We start from the raw sequence: 18,174 nt of genomic DNA on the forward strand, positions 1-18,174 counted from the left end.
TGCACCCACCTCCTTTAGCCCCAAGAGAGACTGAAGCCTCTGGACTCCAATTTTCACCTTACCATGGATGCATCACAGAAAAATTTACTTTTTTCTGTACTGTGTTTTATTTATTTATTTTTCATTTGAAGTCTCCAGGGAAGTGAGATTTTAGAACTTTTCTCCATCATAGAAGTTACAGATATTCTGATGCCATTATTAAAACACAGAAAAACAGACCAAAAATACAATATATTAATAGTTCCTGGAGCCATAATTTGATGCTCAGAAAGTGGGAGTGAAAGGAAGAGTTTGAAGAGAGTTTTTACTTGTTCCTAACTTGGTATTTTCTCTCCTTAATAGCTCTGCACACAGTGCAGCAACAATTTTGATTGCATAAATCAATGGTCTCTTGTAGTTAACTTTCGCTTGCAGCGTCCGACAAAAAGAACAGTTAGTTCTTGCTTCTAAATTTCCTGTAGAGAATAGCACAGGCTGCTTTTTCTCTCCATCCTGCATTAATCTAAAATACTACCACTTAGTGAAAAGCTTTACTTTTTTACTGCTTATTGTCCTAGACTGATTCAGATAAATAACTGAAGGGCTAAGTGGTCACAAGCCTTATCTTTTGTTACAGTATTGAAACAGTAAATTCATTTGGTGCAATTCACTGAATTTCTGAGATGGCAAATAAGGACCAGATAAATATGATTCTGCATTTCCAAAATGTATCTCACAATAAAGTCTAGAGTTTGCTTGCTGGGTGAAGCTTCCCTAGAAATCCGAGTTCCATTAGCACAAATCAGAATGGTAAAGAAATGCCCCTGTTCAGAGTTCAGCTGTATTCTGCACCACAGAATGTGCCATATGCATGACTATTAAAGCCTAATAAAACCCACTTACTGTGTGGGGCTTTTTCTGAAAAAGCCAGATTTTCTAGTCCCAACTTCACTCTGAGCATCTCTTGCACCCACCTCCTTTAGCCCCAAGAGAGACTGAAGCCTCTGGACTCCAATTTTCACCTTACCATGGATGCATCACAGAAAAATTTACTTTTTTCTGTACTGTGTTTTATTTATTTATTTTTCATTTGAAGTCTGTAAAACAAGGGCTATTAGAGCTTTGACATCTCAGCCTTTCTTACCATTCCTAAATCCACAAACCTGCGAATGGCTTTCCTATTTGGCTTCCAGTTCACATGACAAAGAAAACATACCACTACCCTATCTCTTTCAGACCATTCATCAAATGAAAGCAAACAGCCAAAAGGAATAGATATCAGCCCAGAAGCACATCTCCATTAAAAGTCTTATCACCTCTTCCTAGCTGGAAAAACAAAAGAGCTATTCTGGATGCCAGGAACGCCCTTCAGAGCTTTGATGCCCACAGAACTGCAAACACACCCACATCACCACTTTTTTTGACATGCCACAAGATATATTTTCAATTACATAATTTAAAAGCAGGAATATGTTAGTTCAAATGTCCTTCCTTGGTTGTAGTTATTTTCCTTTACATCTCAGCCAGTGGCACTGGGGCCAGGTTCTGCTGCCTCAGCTCATGAGGATGAGTGCCCCTCTGCTCTGGCCACTGTACCACAGTCCATCAGCTCCCTGCTTATTCCAGCTATGTGCATAAATGTATCTCATGTTGCAGATAAACACTCACCCAAAAGGCAGGTTTTGACACAGTAATGGCCTGAATTCCCCAGAAGATATAAGCTAGATCTCTGAAATCTGCAGGAGAGAAACAGAGATATGTCTCCTTCTGCACTATCATTCCTGCCTTATAGTTTTCCTTGAGATTTTAGATGCCCTACTTTTCATCTAAAGGAATCACAGTGAAGAAATTAACATCATCTATCGTTCCTAGAGATGACTATTTCACAAATAAAGCAGTATTCTTCAATGTCTTGATGTTACAGCTCTACCAAACCCATTAAAACACTAACATTATTGATTTACATGGATTTAATTGGCTAGTGTATGTTAATGTGTCAACAAGGCAGACAAATTTTGTTCCCCTTTGTTAGGAGAAAGCTGAGAGTCTAAAAAAAAACAAAGGGACAATTTAAGGCTGACATTTACACAGCTCTAATAGTGCCAGTGCTGGAGGCACATACATCATGAGACGTTACTACCAAACACTAAAAGCACAATGAGCAGCAAGAGACTTATGAATTCCAAGCCCATCTGACAGAAGGATGCAGGGAAAATGGAAAGCAGGCTTCAAGGGCTTAGCCCTGAGGTTGGCAATATCCTCTGTTGTCCACGATCCCTGCAACAGCCTCTAAAGAATTCAAGTGTTAACTCAGATCACAAAGAGGGTTTTGGTTTTGCTTTTCAATTCAGCCAGCAGTTCAGCAACCAGAACACCCAGCTGCCCGTTTCAATCTGCTCTATTGAATCCAGAAACCTGCTTGGGTTTGTTTTAGTCTGAGTGAATACTACAGGGGTTATAGATTTGATTTCAATTGCTATTAACAGGATGTAAAACAGGACATTAACCTTTTACTGCAAAACTTTCAGCTCTCTGTGTGTAATAGGAAGACTCACATTTGATCCATAGGATCATTTTGCATTTTCAAACACTTACCCAGGAAAGAGCTGGGCTGGTGAACTCTGCTTACTGACAATTCAAGGAAACAGTAGACTTTATTCTTTCCCATATGCTCTATTCCCATAGAGGTAGAGTTTAAATTTTACCCATCATTCCAGCACTGCAGTTCAAGTCAGGACCTTTTCAAAATCTCCCTACTTGGGAGATTCAGAACATTGCTGACCTCAATTTCAAGGTAAAAAATTAAGAAAGGGACAAGTTTTCCAGTCATCTTTGTAAGAAAAAAAGATTATCCCTCCACATCCTTAAGTACAGAAAACAAAGTGGGGGAGGAAAAGCATTTTGAAACACTCACCAAGACATCCTATGTATTTTTAAGTGAAGTAATTATCAGTAATGCTGAAAACATTCACAGACCCCAGTGATAGGTAATGATGCCATAGAGGATCCAAGTTTGTGTGAAAACATTGAAGCTCCTCATAGCTAGAGGACCTTTACTTGTAGAGCTGAAAGAACTAAGATCAAATGTTAGACTTCACTTAGACTTCAAAGACAGACATTTAATTCTCAGATTGCAATCTCAGTTCACCTGTTTAGTCCCGATATGCAGCTGGACATAAGAGCAGTTATGGGATTTCCAGGGTAACAGTGCCAAAGCCATCATTTTCACTTACTGAGAATAAAATTGATCTACTGAGCTCTGGTAAATCATTCTCTCCTCCTAAGATTGGTTGGACAGCCTAATTTCATACAGTAGGTGCTGCTTTTCAATTTCAGCATGTTCATAACTCTTGCTGACACTTACCACACTTGGATCAAGGGGAATGCTCCCATTGTAGTTCAATTTTCTTTGTGAATTCACATCCCACATTTAAAAAAAATCCATTTAAAAAAGCTCCTCCTGTGCAGTTAACTGATCTTACAGCATCATGAGATGACTATTTTTATTCTTGGATGAGTTTCATGACTATTAAAATGTACATTTCTGTGACAGTACAACTCAAAAGAAAATATATTGAAATCAGGAAATTTTCAGGAGTGTTTTAGAGACCACTAAGGTCTCTAAAACAGAGAGGCTAAGGAAGAAAACAAAGGGAAGAAAAGGGGCTGAAGGCAAACAGAAACAGCCTCATGCCAAGCCAAACACCTATGGAGGGGCAGAACAGGCATTAAAGCTTTTACGGCCAGTTCAGCTGATGCCTTGGCTTGCAGCCCTCTCTGGCTCACTGTCCCTGGAACTTGTGGCTCTCTACTTTCAGGTGGCAAAAAAGCAATTGGACACCATCAGAAAACTGATTTTTCAAGAATAATACATAAGCTGCAACTTCTTCTGCTATGAGGAAATCAGTATTTTCTTTGCCTAATGATGAAATCAGTATTTTCTTTGCCAGCAGTCTGACGTGCATCCCACAGACGTGTGCATTTCACCAGAGACCTTTTTGAAAGCTCTGTAACCAAATTATTTTCCAGACTTACGTGAGTCGTTACAAGCCAGACCTGGGAGTCAGTGAAAATGAAGAAGATAATTTTAGACTATTTAATAAATCAATTAAAAAAAAAAAAAGAAGAAATTTCTCATTTTAGAAGAAGAGAGGAAGAATTCCAGGAACTGACAATGGCAGAAAGTAACTGAATAACCAGGACTTTCCAGAGTGGTGATATTTGGGACAACCTTGCTAGTCAAAAGCCTGGAAGAGGTGGCATGTATCTGGAGCAGACATCCATAAAAATCTATTTTTGGTTTCCTTGGATTTTGTAACATCCATTCAATTTCCCAGGCTCAAATCCCAGCCTAATTTTAAAGGATTTGGCATTAGAATAGTAAGATTAGTTCACCTACATTTATTGGCTAACATCTTCACAAAGGAGATGTTCATAAAAAATGGGCAAGGAAATTCAGATGAGCTTAATTCACTGCATAAAGAATGTTAGTAATTCTATTAAAACCTAGGAGGTTGTTTAGGTACACAATACTTAGCTCATTAGCAAACAGTAATCATCATTTGTCCAAGAAAAAAACCACAAATGCAGCTCCTCAAATTACTATCTGCAAAGAGATGAGCTTATTCCTCTTGCCCTCCAGGATATTGCATCAACACTGTGCTTGGGAAAAGCTGGGGGTACCAGGCTGTGGATACATGATCACCTGAATTCAGCACCTAACATATTAGTTTAAAAAACAGATCTGGAAACAGATCAAGAAACTATGAGGGAAAAACTCTGAAAGGGTAAAAAAACAAAAAGAAAATATTACACCCTTGCAGAAAATGACTTGAAATATTCTTCACAGAAAGACAGTGTGCTATAAATAGTGCAATAACTCAGTGCAATACAACTGGTCATTTCTTCTTTACCTATCCCAAAGACACATCCCCAAAGCTAAAAAAAATGATGTTCAGACTGATGTTTATTAAAAGTAGGCAAAATGTTATCAATTTTATACAGTCTCAGAAGCACTGTGCTGCCTGAGCTTACTGAATATCAGATGACCTTGAAAGTGCCTGAGTCATGGGCAGTTCAAGCTGCAGCCTAAGCAACCATCCTAAATCTTATACATCGTCACCTACTCATTATCTGGGCTTTGTACTTTCCTACCACTGAGGGATTTTCACATAAATTATACAGGAAATGAAGCAAAATGCAATTACATTCTCCAACAGCTCCAAGGCAGATAGATAGCAAAGGCATGCAGCACAGTTCAAGAGTCAGCTTTCAACAAATGTCACCTATTAGGAGGAATCTAAATGAAACATATATCACTAAGCCTCCCACTTCTAAATTATATCATTATCTCATCACTAGGACAAGCAGTTATAAGGTTACAGCAATTTCAAATAATCAGCTTTCAAACAGATTTCTCAAAGGGACTTTTCATCTTTGCTTTTACACATCACCATTTGGACTTTCACATATACTAGAAAATTCTATTATATTATATTAAATTGAGTTATCCCAATGAAAACATCTCTAGTAAGGTTAACCCAGACACTTAATAACCCATTAGCACCCTTGGTTTTGCAATATAACAAGTTTTCTCATAATGGCTTTTCAGTCTCAAAAGGAAAAGACACAGCTATGGAACTTCTGAGTGTTCTGAATTGATGGGATTCAGCTGAACAGTGGGAACACTGCAGTGATGAATAAAATCACATTTTTTTCCCCTGCATTCAGTGGATGGTGAGTCAGCCCCACAGCCTTTACATTAACTGCTCATAGCCCAGGTCCCAGAATACCACATGGAACACTCACATTTTCAAGGTAGGATCCCTTCTTAACCCATTTTTTAAAGTGAGCATCTTGGGCTTTTTTGTTCCTTGCATTTGGGAGGCTTTTATGGGTGCTACCCTCAGTGCAAAAGCATTAAAAGCAATACAAAATGCAGTTTACAAACATTAGGTAAACACTAACAATATCTTGATATATATATTTCAAACAGTCCTTTCTCCCCAGGATCTCACCATGCAAATACCTTTATCTGCTGCTGAATTAATTATCACTGAGCTTATGGGCATCAAATGTTTGAGGCCAAAAGTTAGAAGAAATGCCTCAAATCATAAAGCAGTGAAGAGACTTTCTTAGTTACTGTGGTAATGATCTCCTTCCTGCCAGCACACATTAAACACATGCTGGCTTTTGGAAGTTCATCTATTGTGCTCACTGGTCTCATGGTACATTTCATTTTGTCTGTAGGTGGAATGTTTTGAGAAAGCTCTTTAATAGCCAGCATGGGCTTTGCTAAATTAACCTAAGATTTGAGATGTGCTATGAAGATGCATATGAGCAGCCTCTAAGGCTCAGCTCAAGCAAAACAGTTTAAATCTTAATAAGAAAATTATGACTCACAACCTATCATTAATATTTAGCTTTTTATTATTGTTACACAACAAACTAAGTCTGATTTCTTTTTTTTTTCACTCCCCTTGTATTTCCTGCTTATGATACAATCATTAAGTTCTCATTACAGTGTTTAATTTTCACACTTCTAAACAACACCATATATTCTTCTCAAGGTTTTAAGATGTGCAGTTCTTCACTATTTAAAAATATTTCTAAGGTGACACCTAATGCAGAAAACATATCAAAAAAATTGAATAAATTTGTTTAGGTTTAATTAAATGAGTGCAATCTCTTTGCAACTTGTAAATCAGCTGTAACTAATACTGATTTGTTTAATTGGGTAACTGGTTTAAATGCTTAAAGGACTAAACTAAACCAGCTCCAAGGTAGGAAGCTATTTAATTCAGCCTGTGCAGACCTTTAGATTTGTGTTGTATTTCAAAGCACATAAAGATGAACAAGAAAAAACTACTGAAAATATTGGTTTAATTAGTCCTTTCAGGATGTGTCCTTGTTTTTAAATAGATAACATGTCTATCAATAGGAAAGAAAAAGTTATGAAAGTGGTGACATCTGGGAAAAAGACACAAAAAGAACATGAGTGAAAGTTTTTGTAAAAAGTCTTACTTTTTATGAATAAAAGGATTTTCCTTCGAGGCTCCGTTTCTATTATCACACAATGAATCTTCTGCCATCACAAACACAGATGTTCCCTCAACTCTGCACAAATGCCAAAAGCTTTGTCTTAATATCCACTCTGGGAGGGCTTCTATGTTAATGAGGGTGTATTAGCAATTTATTAAGTAAAATTCCTGCATCTGCTGCTGGTCCTTAGCCTGTCCCTTCTGTGTGGTCCAAGTCAAGCACTGCCCAAGATGAGCCTGGAGGAAGGCAAAGCGCATCATGAGCTTTGCAGGGGGAGCAGGGTGAGGACAGCACCCTGCCCCTGCCTGCACCATGAATGTGTTTGTGTGAAGAATTTGATGCACCCAGGGGTGATCAGTGGGATGAGAACCCCTTCACCTGCAGGAGGACATCAAATGAACCCCTGCATATGACAGGAGGATAAGAGTGCAGTCCTGATGCTGAAGGCAAACTGGATTTGCTGCCTGAATTAAACACCCTGGTAATTAATTTCACTGTTAGATGCTGTTTCCAGACCTGGGAGGGGGCAAAGCCATTCCCACCCTTACTGCACGTATGAACATAAATCACTGTAAAGATCGCTGCTCCCAGGAGAACTTACAGGACCTGCAACCTCCCTCTCTGCCGGAGGGTCCTGGCAGGCAGGCAGCGTTCGGATTTCTCCCTGCAGAGATCCGAACGCTCCACCGTGTGGCCGAGCTGCTCCCTCTACGCGGCTGCATTGGGAATGGAGCTTTCTACATTGGGAATGGCGCTTTACCTCCAAGAAAATTTAGATTAACTCTTGGGAAAGAAGCAAAACATCGAAAAGAAGGTGTTTTCAGCTAAAAAAAACACCCCTCAAATAAATTTTCCAGATACAGTCACACGTATCTGGTTTAATTGCAGAGCATTGGAAGGCCATAGATAAACCTGAGAGCACTAAAGTCACAGAAAAATTATGTAAAAGGCTTGAAGCAGTTAAATCCCCACTCGAAGTCCATATCAGAGTTTAAAAATCAAAGACCATTCTTTTCTTTTGATAATAAGATGTGAGCAACTAAATAGGAAAAAACCCCTACCTATATGTTATGCAAAATGCTTTTATCATCCTTCTTCCTCTTTGAGATATATACACTGCACTACTTTTTCCACAACACAGGTTTGGGTTTTTTCTTTCTTTACTTTTTAATATAAGAAGCATTAAGAATAGAATGTTTTTTACTTTAACCTTTTGCTTAATTCTCCAGTGAAGTTTTTAAGCACTACTTCTTCCATATAGCATAAATGTTCAGTGCCACATTAAGTGCTTCATATCCACAGGTGACTAGAAAAATAAATATTATTGTTATTAACATTTATCAACAAAACAATCAAAAAGAAGGGATATTTAGGCTCCCATTTAGAGAAATAACATCTGCTGAAAGGTGAAGTTCTCCTAAATAATTAGATGGTTTTGATACTAAAGGGAGGCATCTGATTCTAATGAGTAATGTTTCCCAGAAATGTGACTCCATTGTCTAATTTTCATAAAACGAATTTCTTTCTTCTCGTAATGATCAATAATAAAATCAATATATCGGAAGTGTCAGAACAGAAAACAAACTTGGAGTGCAGAACATGTGATTTGTCACATTCACGGTCCTTTTTGTAGAAGGTAAATGAAACAATTGAAACAGCACTGATATTTCAACTGCCAGAGCATACTTCTGAAATTTACTTTCTCAGACTATTAGTATAATGCACTGTCCCAAGCTGCTGGTAAATCACTGGAAGCAGCAAGGGAAGCTTGTCCTGGAATATTTAACAGCACCTGCTGGGGCTAAAGGTTGGCTGCTGGCAGTGGGATAAGCATAGTCAAAAGGCATTAACAGTCCTTAGAGAAGAATCCATGAAGTGAATGGTCTGTACCTCCATCACTTCATCCTGTCAGGACAAATCAGCTTGCTTGGTCTCTGCCTTTCTGAAAGCTGAATAAACAAAACCCTCAGGAAAACAATTGCTATTTCCAGTGAAATGAGCAGCCTTTCTTTCACTGATTTGCCAAGCAAAAAACTGCCAAGATAGAGAGAGGAAGACAGTCAAACAGTTATGAAAAAGGAAATACCATCCCCAAGTTGAATTTGGCTGGTTGAGTTGGCAGGATGGGATCAGAAAGGGTATAATCAGGGAGAAACAGAATAACAGAATGCATCTGAGTCGACTGGAGGAGGAAACAGAAATAGACTGTTCAGCCTTGCAGCCTATTGGTGCTGCTGTCAGACACATCCAACCCTTCCAAGGCTCCTTTGGGAAGTCGTGTGCTGTGCTCAAAATACAGGAGATGGAGCTTCAGCATGAAAGGGACCTGTGCCCCAGGCTCTGCATGCTTACTCCTGTAGTAACTCTGTGATGATGAGGGAGGGGAAAATCACCCAGGATTTGAATGTGAGAAATCACCTAGCAGTATGTGCAGTCACAACTGCTGTAGGACTCTGCCTACTGTGGCCAGAAAAAATTCATTGTGACAGGGAAGCAAAGCCTAGAGATGAGGCTGTCCCAGGCAGGCTGTGCTGCTGCCCAGCTCAGTGTGCCCGGCCGGCTCTGCTGGGTGACCAGGCACAGTGTCCCCACGAGATGGCTGCAGAGGCTGTGGCATCGCAGTGAGCACACAGAGCCCTCAGCTGCAGGGCTCAAAGTACCTCAAATGCACGTGGCCACTGCAGGAAGTTCTTCTTTCAAAAATACAAATCCTTGAGACATTTGTCAAAACATCATTAACAATTGTTTTTTTAAAAAAAAAAACCCAGAATTTAATAATTCTCCTGTTTTTTAGATTTTTCCCCCTTCCCGTTTGGCATTTTGTTCTGCTCATTTTTTGGTTATATGCTCCACACAATTCAGATAATCAGCATCAGATTATTTTTTCTTTCTGCCCTTTTGAAATCAATCTTTTTTTGGAAAGTTCTTTTGAAGCTTCTGCATCTCTGTTTTATGTAATTAGGCTTTTTGTATTAATTACACTGATTGACAAACCCATGCTAGGTTGCCATTCCCTGCTCACGGTGCCTGTTCGCTACACCACCCATTCCTTTTCATCTTGGATTTTTTGGTAACTGGCCATGCCACTTCCTAGCTTGACACCTGCTGTGGGTCTTAAGCTCCCATTCAGCCAAGGAACATATGCATAATTATAAACACAAGCTTGACCAACCAAGCTTGGCTGGTCACCTAGCCCTGGAAATGTTGCCCTGACAAGGAAGATCAACAGCACCTAAACAGCAACCTCAGCCAAGGACTCCCACTCCCTCTGAGTGTGAGCAGCCAAATCCAAGTTCTGCCTTATCTGTCTGAAACAGTTTTATTATGGGTAACACAAACACTTTAGTCCAGGGACAGCTACATGCCCTTATGATAATTGTAATTTTCTGAGATCTGAAGGACACAGTGCTGATTTTAGCCTGGAAACCTCTTCTGTAATGGGTATTAAATGTCAAACAACCCAGAATCCCTTTCTTAGCTTATAACAGCCTTAGTTTGGAAAGTCCCACAGAAAAAACCTACACATGATTTCTCCAAAATCCATCTCTATCCCACCCGTGGTTGAACCCTGGCTCATTGTCAGGTTTCTCTGCTGTTCAGAATAGCTACACTTGTTCAAATCCATTAATTATGCCAATATTGGAGCAAACTTTGGCCAAACAGTAAACCAAAGCCGACCTACTTCTACCCAGCCCATCTTTAGGCATGATTACTTACAGATTTACATCCCCATTTTTACCATGAAACCATTTTTTGACTGATTCTTCTAAAGTTTAAACAAACAATCGATGCCAGCCTCAGCCACAACCTCAGCACAGAAGCCAACAACCTATTTTATCCTTTAAATGTTCCCAACCATTAACCAATAAAAAAAAAATCTACCATCACACATATATTTAGTACATTTGGGTTTTTTACATCCTTTTTTTTTCTGCCCCAAGAGGGAACAAAATTATTCAGTGTCAGACTTCCATGGACCTTGTTCATCAGGAAAAAAAAAAGCTCTGGTCTAAATTTTGACCATGAATAAACCTTCATGGCCTCATCTAAACCCAGTCCCTTAATTTTCATTATTACAGTGTATGCAAAGCATGTGAGTCACACAGATATCCCCTCTGGATAAGGCCACAAGGACTTTGTTCTAAGCCCAAATGTGCACATTTAACCTTCTGAAATCAATTCACGTGGCCATTACTAGCTGTTGCTTCATGCTTGTGGATTTGAGGCTTGGCTCTTATTGGAGAGTTGATTGATTAATTTCAACATTGCAAAAGCCTCATTTAGCCAGGGGGACATTTCTGGAGTTCAATTTTCTAACTGAAAACCAACCATAAGAGTACATTAAAATTATCTAATTTTGAACCTCTGAATCTTTTCATGAGAACTTACTTATGGGCATCTTTCCCATTTATTGTTTAAAAATACTTTCAGTCATTGTGTCATTGAAATTAGACATGTATATGATTTTTTTCCCTATTTCTAATGATAGAATCTAAAAAGGATTCTCTTGCAGCTTGCTATTTACAACCTCTAAAAATGTGACAATTAAGACAAAGACCCTCAAACAAGGTCCAGAACATGCCATGTATAGGTTGAGGTTCTAGAACTGGGCATAAATATATGAGACAAATGCTAAACCAGGCAAAACTGTTTATTTTAGAAATATCTCATTACTGAAGCAGAAAGGACAGTTAATCACTTTACTTCTGTTTCCCTGGGAAACTGTTCCATTAATGGCATTTCCCACCAAGTTAACACTTTATTAATATTTCATTTGAAATTAAATCAAATTATGATCATTTGAAGAAAGTAATATAATTGCAATTTGATCTCTTTTCCATCTTCCCTTCTAATTTAATTCAATATGTGATAAAAAGTGTGAAAACAGAGGGGGTGGATTTTTTATATCTATACTTCTTAGTTGTGAGAAAAGAGTGGGTAGTTGTAAATATTTGTGCAAACTTTAAATCTTAAAAAACTAATATGAAAACATGGAACATTTTCATGTGCAATTCAAAAACCAGCCTTTGAGGTGAAACAAAGTGTGCTGCAACATTCTAAGATTTTTAAAAGCAGCTATAATTTTTTATCCAGGCTTGTGAACAAAGGGAGCTGCAAAAGAAAGATTTATCAATAAGCGCACAGATATGAAGAAGTTGTAACAGCAGATGATGGATAAAAAAAATATTTACTTCCCCTGCTCAAAAAAATACTGTTTTCTCCCTTTCACTGAAGTTCTGTAGTGGTTGACTGGAGAGTTTAAAAAAACCTGCTGAGAAACAATGTTATTTTATTTATTTATATATGAAAAAATATATATATATACACACGCACACATCCATCTATATGTATACATGCATATATATGTATATGTACATATATATAATATATATTATACATACATATATAATATATATAATATATACATATATATTATATTATATATATGTATATAATATATATATATAAAATACATAACAAGCATTTTCAATCAGTGATGAACCCTAAAATTTTTAGACTATTTTACATTTTGAAGTAGGATTTCTTTTCCAAATGACACATGGATTTTAAATATTAGTAGGAAATTCTTATTAAAACATATTATGAATATAAACATTACCTTTAAATCCATTTGTTTTAAAACACAAAATATCCTGCATGTATTTCATTTTTTCTAAGTGTGACATTAATATTAGTGTATCTGTATATTGTATAAATTTATGGAAATAACTGGAATATTAATATTACCATGAAATTGTATGCTTTCATACCACTTACATCTGCTCTCTGAAAGGGCTGTGTCAGATATTCTGAGCAGAATAATCAAGTGCTGTAGGCTTTTCTAGTTATCTCTTTTTCCAGATATTACTGTAGTCATTAAAAGTGACACAACAAACTAAGCACTGAACAAAAGACAGCTCTTGGACTGAAAATAAATCTTGTCTAGTTGGGAAAAAATCATGCATTGAGAGTAATTCCTTCTCAGGACAGAAATGTAAACTGACTTCCAGGCAACAGCAATCCCAGGAATCTCAGTCTTGGGGGAATCCTGGCAGGGCAGCAGTGCTGTGGGTGAGGAGGATGGGATGTCCTCTGCAGCACTCATCTCCTCTTCATGTTGTCTAAAAAAGCCACATTTGTCTCCTCTTCTGACAGGGACAGCAGTGCCCTAGAGGTGGTTAACCCATAGGATCCAAGAAATATCTGTACATGAAAAACAAATGCACTCCATCCCTTATTTGCCTAATTAAGGAGAAAACCAGTCTTAGCAGTTTTGAGAAAATCCAAGACAAATTTAAGCATCTGGTATTTTCCACTCATCTCTTCATTTGGGCTTTCTTGGCATATGAGCTGGAGTTTTGGCTGGTTTCCACTACAAGCAGAGAAGAGAAGAAGTCAAGAAGTGTCCTCACTTTCCCACCATTCATCTTCACTCTTTTCCAAAAAAACAGTGATAAGGCCAGAGTAATCTCTATGGGCATCCCAGCCATTGTGGAGCATCTGACTTCCTTCTAAAAAACTTATACTATATGTAGTTGCAATAATTTTGACATATTTTCTACACACATCCAATTACTTGGAGACTCTTGACGGCTCTTTTGGCAACTCCTTTTCCTGCTGCCTCCTCAGCTACAAAAGGCTGTTTTTCTTGTCAACCCTAGTTGCATTTGCAAAAAAAAAAAAAAAAAGCCAGGAAGAGATTGCCAACAAATCAGCAAAAGAATAGAAATCTAAAATCTTCCCCCTTCCTCTACAAATATTTTCATGTATCTACATTCTGTACAAATAACTGTATGTTCCCAGGTTTAACCAGGAATTGCACACATTACTGAAAAAGAAAAATTCCATGCCATTCATCTTCAAAATGATGGTGTGTGAGAAACATTCAGCCTCTTAACAGAGCTTATTTGACTTCACTTTATCAGGAACATAAGTTTACTACAGCTGATGACCAAGATAAATAAAACCTGTTTCTTGCACATGAGGAATACAGGTCTTGCACACATTCCCATTAAACAGTTCAGCTTCACTCAAGCAAGACTACAGTGAAATGTAGTTTGGGGTCTCATGTTTAACACCAGAAGAAGAAATCACAGCAATATAAATTACAGTTTGATCTCCAACACAGACAGTTTAATAGGCCATGATTTAGCAAAGCATTTAAGCAAATGTTTAAATCCCATTGATTTAAGTGGGATTTAAGTACATATTAAGTACTTAGTTGAATTGAGGCCATACTGTGAAGGGACTCTTAGAACAAGGAAAGCACAGTAGGCTTTAGGGATCTTTATTTACAGCTCAGATGTTTAACTTTGCAAATTTGGCTTAGGAACCTGTAAAATGCAAAAAAGGAGCCAAGGACAGACTGCAAGAACATTTGGCTGCCCAGGGTCACTTCAGGATAATGCAACATACCAATATGGGATTTAGTTTCTAAAATGCTTTCATCCTGAAATTTACCACATATAATTTATAATTAAGCTGACTTGCCTCAATGTGTAATTCTGCAACTGTATGCACAGATCTTTGATGCTGCTAGATTTCTTGTGCTCTCACTTACTCTTTTCCCATTTTTCCCTCTCACTTTTAACCCCAGCCTTCTGGTTGCAGGGTGAGGAGGAGGCATATGGCATTTGCTGTTTGTCAATCAACTCTCACTGCAGAACTAGAAATATAAAAATCTAAAAGCAACAAGTGTTTCATCCTGGAACATGAAAATGTGTTTCCCCAAGAGGGGATCAAAACAGATATTTCACTTAAAGGAGGTCTGTTAAAATGATATAATTTCTCCAATAGATGTATCAAAACTGTGTTGTGTCCATATGGACTTTGCTAAATACTGTAGCTGTAACAAAATATTATATTGACTATAGGGTGACTTTTAGTTATTTATCTTTTCTTCTTGACCCCAAGTCTTATCTGACTGTCATACAACTTATTTAACTCTACTGACACTTTTGCAGAAGACTGAACTATTTCTATTAATCTTGCAGAGTAGGAGTTTGCTTTTGGGGACATTAATAACTCTTGTAGTCAGTTTTCTTTATTTTGGGAATCAGCCTGTTTCCAGAGATCTCTGGAAACAGGCTGATTCCCAAAATAAAGAAAACTGACTACAAGAGTTATTAATGTCCCCAAAAGCAAACTCCTACTCTGCAAGATTAATAAAAGATTAGTTTTGAGAGAAGTTCTTATGTAGCAGTATGCCCTGAGACTTATTAGAAACCTTCTTGGTACTGTTTTTATGGCAGGTCCAAATAACAACATGATCAAATTTTAGACATCTAAAAAAAATCTCTTTAATTTCACTGCTCAGGCTTGGCTTATTTCTAATAAATATCTAGTTATATAGATAACAGTGTAGAAATCAATACTCTTCATAATTCTATAAATAAATAATAAAGAGTATTTTCTGTTAGTTAAGAGGGATGAGCAATGTTTACAAGGCATTTAGTTTGCTGTGGAGAAAGTATCCTAGCAAAACTAATCCTGATTTATAAATTCAATTTTCAGATTTGTGCTGAACAAGTTTGTGATAATGCTGTGAGTAAATCTCACCCTTTCCTGACTCCTACCAGGTGTTAAATTTTCAGAAAAACATTTTTTATTCCAAGAAGACACAGAGATCCACTTCCAGTACAGCCACTACAATCAAAGTTACAAGTGCTCACCCAGCTCAAAAACATACAAGTGCAAGGCCAGTTTAACTACATGATAAACTGATTTTTCTATGACTATGTGCACTTTCCCTGGTAATTAAACCCTGCTAAGGAAGTTGTATCAGCCAGGGAATGCCCTGACCTCTGTGGGTGCCTGTGGAGATGAGCACACACAGCCTTCAGCACACAAAGCATCAGCCCCAGTTGCTCTCACCTGAGTGTGTGCAAAATACTCTGATTCCATTGCTCAGGCTTGCTCTGGATTTCTTAGAACTGTGCTAATCCCAGCTTGAACCCCAGGACACAGCAGTCTCTGAGCTGAGGCCAAATGCATTTCTAATGATTAGCAGATAAATTAGGGAAATGCTGAGCCTATTAAAATGAACATACTCAGGAATGTAATTGGATAGTGAATTAAATCATTCCTTTCACACTGATTAAACCAATAAAACAGGATGATGCTTCATGCTCTGAAAGTGCACCTGACATTTCATCATACAATCTGTCAGAAAACAGAGAAGAAAGAGTCACCAAGCTTTAGCAACAACATTCAGAAGATTATGGCTATTTAAAAAACAGTCTGTGTTCCCACTGAAAATACCTCAAAGTAAATTTTTACACTACCCGTGTAAATATTTACAATGGAAAGAAACTTAATTTTTCTTCATTCTCAATCATGACAAAACACATTTGTCTCATTTGCCTCCTCAGCTGAATCAAATATTTTTCATAGTAGCATAATGTGGCTACAGAAATCTACTTTGGGAAAAGATTTAGGTAAACAGCTAAAGAGGATTACTTTCTCAGCAAATACACTAGAGGTTTCCAATACTTTTTGTTGTCACTTGCGGTCTCTCCAAACAGGCTAAACTCCCAAGCAGTAGGAAGTAAAAAGCTTGAGTAGCACATAAAACAGTGGTTCTGTGCTGGAGGGGGTGGAAAATAAACAAATTTTCAGTAAACTTTCTGTTCAGTATGTTACTACATTGAGCCATTGTCAGTTTTATTCCAACGTGCGTATCTGAACAAAATAAATGCCAGAGAGGCTGTTCTCATTCAGAAAATACAAATTAATGTCCAATTTCAATTAAATGTGAAGTAGGAATCTCAGGAATTACAGCAGGTGTGAGAATCTCGTGCCTGTGGAGTTAAAATGCTCTCAGCAGTCACACCCCAAATGTCTTTGGTTTTTATTTGTTTAAATTACCATGTAAGAGCTTAATGCTTTAGGACAACTGTCTCTGTTCTAGAGGGTGAATGTGGGACTGATGAGCTCTAACCAGGGCAGCTGCACTTGGTTTGAGTCCTGTGAGGAGCAAAGCAAATCTCAAATGTCTGCCCTGCATCCTTTGCTCTGCTCTCTGCAGAGCTGCCAGCCCTGAGTGGAGAACTGAAGAAGCATTTATAGGATGTGTCTTTTTTCAGACCCCAGGAGCCCTGAAGTGCTGGAGCTGATGCTCCACAGGCCTGCCCAAGCCTTGGAAAGCATCCAGCAGTCCCAGTGGAGAGATCAGGAGAGATTAATTTCATCTGCTGCTGGAGTCAAGTGTGCTGCTGCAGGGTAAAGCAGCACTTTTTGACCTCACCCTGGTAAGATTAGACTGCTCCTGGTCCCAGAGTTACTTCAGCACAGAGAAAGGCTCCATTGCAGCTTTCAGAGCAGGCTGGCTGCTCTTTGCCTTCCTTTGGGTTTGTGGCTATCAGTTTATCAGCACTGAGGGCTCCTGGCAGGCACTGCCAGCTCTGGGGCAGTGCCACCACCCCACAGTGCCACACGTGGATGGGGACTCCCCCAGGGATGAGACTTTCAGAGGAATGTGCTGGAAACTGGAAACCCAACTTGGCCTGATCAAGGAATCATCCTGGATGAGAAGGGAATTTACTGAAGGAATTACCCAAATGAGACTGGCAGGCTGTAAGCCATGTAATATGTTGGTTCTTTCCAACATCTAGGGGATATATTATCCCTCAGATAAAAACTAAACCCATAAGAGGGGAAAGTTATTTGGTAAAATCACCACAAACCAGACAGAGTCACTGTATCTTCAAAAGCAAAGCTATTTTCAGGCCAACAAAGAGAAGGATTTTGAATTCTCAGCTATAAATATTCAAAACATTCCACGAAGCACTTTGAGAACCCTTTAGACATGGCCTAAAGCCTAGGCCTTACAGCTGTTCTTGTTTCTGTGACATTGGCATCAGGTGTTTGTCTACAATTTTCCATAGAAACCTTTGCCTTGTCCTCCACAACCTGTGTAAGGTTCCTGAGAAACAATGCCACAGACACCAGGTTTCCCTGCAGCTTTGCTCCATTTTTATGGGTTATGCTTTATGGTTTGAATGTACTAAAGTAGACTTAAAAGGCAATTATTTCTTTTCATGTCCTACAAGTTTTATACCAGAGCTGTGATTCCATTACTGAGATTTCTGCTCATCTCAGTGCCAGTCATAGCTCACTTGCAGAGGACAGAGTGTGTCCATCTGAATTCCTGCT

The 18,174-nt window shown here is 38.4% G+C and overlaps 1 long non-coding RNA gene across 2 annotated transcripts in view; it reads right to left on the reverse strand.

Annotated features, from left to right (window-relative positions):
• Window positions 1-12,504: 12,504 nt before the first annotated feature.
• The window catches only part of LOC115947755, an 18,039-nt gene continuing 12,369 nt past the window's right edge, over window positions 12,505-18,174 (reverse strand). For both annotated transcript variants that reach the window (XR_004081605.1, XR_004081606.1), the window contains exon 5: window positions 12,505-13,393. This is a non-coding gene — a long non-coding RNA (uncharacterized LOC115947755). The remainder of the gene's footprint in view (window positions 13,394-18,174) is intronic.

Source organism: Geospiza fortis, unplaced genomic scaffold (assembly GCF_000277835.1).
Source record: "Geospiza fortis unplaced genomic scaffold, GeoFor_1.0 scaffold171, whole genome shotgun sequence".
Lineage (NCBI taxonomy): Eukaryota > Metazoa > Chordata > Aves > Passeriformes > Thraupidae > Geospiza > Geospiza fortis.